Here is a 3,823-nt window from a genome sequence, read left to right on the forward strand (position 1 = left end):
TTTTTTATTCAACAATATATTGTGGGCATTATACAAACTTATTTTCATCTACAGCATCATTTTAAATGAACGAATAGAATTCCATTATGGAGATATATCATAATTTATTTAAACAGTTACCTGATTCCCAGGCAACCTTTGAAATCTACTGCTACATTCTAACATCCTGGTTGGAAACTTTTATTTCAGATAAATAAGTTGACTCTTTCAGCCTGCTGGACCCCTGGCATGAATCAGGGACAAGTATCTCAGGAGGTAAGAGAAAATTTATTGCACAGCCATGCTACCAAAACCATTTTAGTATTCCCTTCGAAGCACAAAAGAATGACTGTTCTCATTATTTTCTATCTTTCAGGTTATGTAACTTGTTAGAGTTTTGAACTGGGTGACTCTAACGTTATTAATTATACCTCTAACTTGGGAAATTCTTTTTTTTTTTTAAGATTTTATTTATTTATTTGACAGAGAGAGAGATCACAAGTAGGCAGAGAGGCAGGCAGAGAGAGAGGGGGAAGCAGGCTCCCTGCTGAGCAGAGAGCCCAATGCGGGGTTCGATCCCAGGACCCTGAGACCATGACCTGAGCCAAAGGCAGAGGCTTTAACCCACTGAGCCACCCAGGCGCCCCAAACTTGGGAAATTCTTGAGGGAATGAATAGTGATCTATCTTCCTCTGGCTTACTTGAACCAAAGGGACATGCAGAATGTTAATAGAGTGCTGGGTTTCAGGAAGCAGCCATCCTTGATAGCAAATAGAAAACTTAACAGAACATGAATTCCCTCCCTAGGGTTTGCCCCATGAGTCCTTCCAAGAACATTGGGTAAAGTATATGTATCGATATTCATCTCTGGACATTATTCATGTGGGCTGTTTTCCTGTGTCTCATTTCACTTGGTGCAGGAGCTGCTGGCCAGCTGAGCATGGCCACAATCATAGCATGGGGACCTTCTCTCCAGTCATCCCCCCCCCCCTTTTTTTTTTTTAAAGCAAAAGCCACTTCCAGGAGAGAAACTTTCACTATTTTCGTTTTTCTTTGATTTAGAAGATACATTATGTACATTTCACTTTTCCCTGTACATCTGATACTCAGCGACTGGTTGTTGGCTATCTGGCCGTTAGTCCCCTTCCTTCATAATAATAATGACATCCTATTTATCTTAGCAAACCAGCACTCCCACCATTTTCACCCATGAAGAGTTGATGTGAGGCACCCCACAGCCACCTCTGATTAGAACCTGATTTCCTTCCCCCGGACACAGTGATTGGTTCAAATTTGGTCACAAGACCTAAGCTAGTCCAATCAGAGGGCCTTTGACAGGGATTCTGGGACACAGAGTCCTTTCTTTCCTATTTGATGGTACAGTAGTCCCCCCTCCCACCACTTTCCGAGTTTCAGTTACCCCAGACTGTGGTATGGAAGCAGGTGATCCTCGTTCTGATGGATGAAGGCCCGGAGTACCCTTCCCCTCACGTCATCGCATCACGTAGGCATTTTATCATCTCACATCATCCCAAGAAGAAGGGTGAGTACAGGACAGTAGGCTATTTTGAGAGAGAGGGACCACACTCACAGAGCTTTTATAACAGTGTATTGTTATAACTGCTGTATTTTATTGTTGGTTATTGTTGTTAATCTCTTAGGGTACCTAATTTGTAAGTCAGATTTACCACAGGTGGGTATGTATAGGGAAAAACATTTTGTATAGAGTGTATACAGTAAAAAAAAAAAAAAAAGATACAGTACTATCTATGGCTTTAGGCATCCACTGGGGAGTTCCCCTCCAGACAAGAGGGGACTATGTAATGAGGAAGCCTGCTCCCCGACTCCCCCGTTTCCCTGCCCGGTCCTGCTGGTCCCCATACTGCAACAATGAGGAGAGCCAGCCTTAGGGTGAAGAGAGCAGAAATGGGAAGAAACTGAGTTCTTTGAGTTGTTGGGTGAGATCTTGCCCGAGTTCATTTTACATTTGTTCCTTTCAAATACGTGAGCCAATAAATTCTTTTTCTGTCTAAGCCACTTTGGGGAAGGTTTTCTTTTCTTTTCTTTTTAATTCTTTTTTTGTAAAGATTTTATTTATTTATTTGACAGAGAGATCACAAGTAGGTAGAGAGGCAGGGTGAGAGAGAGGGAGAAGCAGGCTTCCCGCTGAGCAGAGAGCCCGACGCAGGGCTCGATCCCAGGACCCTGAGATCATGACGAAAGCAGAGGCTTAACCCACTGAGCCATCCAGGCGCCCCTGGGAAAGGTTTTCTAATGCTTATGGCTGAAACATCCCTAAACTAACGGAGGCCATTTGTGAAGAAACTATAGCAGACTTCCCTTTCTTTCCTATGACACCCTTCTTATTTGCAAATTCCTCCTCCTCCGTAACCCATAGGTTTCCTGCCCATTAAGCCTCCACAGCTGGTTCTCATCGATGCCTTTCTGTACCTCTCCCCTTTTCCATGGGTCCCAAGCAACCAGCCAGCCTCCCTTTCTTTTCCAAGCCACTATCCCCTTCTCCCTGGGAGATCTTCTGTTTCCAGGAGGAACAAAGAAAGGGGACACAGTCCCCACAGTTTCCTTCTTCTTTCCTTTCTTAGAAGGCAGGTTCTGGGGATCTTTCTGACTTCAGGAGTTGTTGCTAACCACTGCAGGGAGAAACATTCAGGGAAACAAAATTGCAAGCCTAGGGTGTTTCCCCAGGTCGTGGAAAGCACTTGCTGAAGGACCTAGTTCCTGGCTGGTTCCAGGGCTTCTCCCTTGGATGACATTAGATAATTGTCCGAAACTGATTGGCTCAGGATAATTCAAGCTCCTGCCTTTGTTAGTTCTGGGGACATCTTAAGTTGCAACCTAAACTTGCTTCCTCATTTTTGCAGCGGGTATGGATTTCTGGGTCTCCTTAGAGGAGGAAAGCACTTCCTAACTCATCCCCACACGTGATTACGTTGATTGTCAGGCCGCTCTGCACCTACTTTCTAGATACCTCATCTGTCCTTCTAAGACAGCTCTCAACTCTGGCCCTTGGATATCTTCCCCCACTGTAAATAACACAGTGTTCATATAACACCCGCTGTTCTTTCCTCAGCATTAAGGCTCTTCCTTCAAGGTGAGAGGACCCTGTTACCTCTCAGGAGCCTCCTCTCTCCCACATAGTCATGTAGTTTGGGCAGGAATGCCCTTGGCTCCACAGGTGGGCTCTGATTAACTTGAACTTGTCAGTAAAGCCCACACATTGGACTACAGTGATTGGTTCAGGATGGGTGCATGACCCCACTGAGGCCAAAGAGATGAGGAAGTATTTGCTGAAGTTCTTTATCATGTCTTGCTACTTCACGGATGACCTCTTGGTTTCAGACCCGGGAAGTCCTCCCTTCTTTCCATGTCCGAATCTTTCTGTTCCACTCAATGTGCCTCTCGAGTGCTTTGTCAAGATAGATATTAATGCAGATTCTACTCAAACTAAAGTTTGGTTCCTTTACCTCTTGTTCTAAACCAGGGATAGCAAATTGGGTTTTTGTTGTTGTTTTGTTTCTGGTTTTTTTCCTTTAATGTTTTATTTATTTATTTGTCAGAGAGAGCACAAGCAGGGGGAGAGGCAGGCAGAGGGAGAAGGAGGCTCCTTGCCAAGCAAGGAGCCCAATGCAGGACTGGATCCCAGGACCCTGGGATCATGATCTCTGAGCCAAACTCAGACACTTAATTGACTGAGGCACTCAGGCATCCCAGCAAATAGGTTTAATCTTGTGGTAAACTCTGAGCCATCGATAGTAATTCTCTGGGATCTGCGCAAAGAAAAATTCTGAGACTATCTCTGGCTTCAGCAAGAAAATGTATGATG

This window comes from Martes martes (assembly GCF_963455335.1).
Source record: "Martes martes genome assembly, chromosome: 8".
NCBI lineage: Eukaryota > Metazoa > Chordata > Mammalia > Carnivora > Mustelidae > Martes > Martes martes.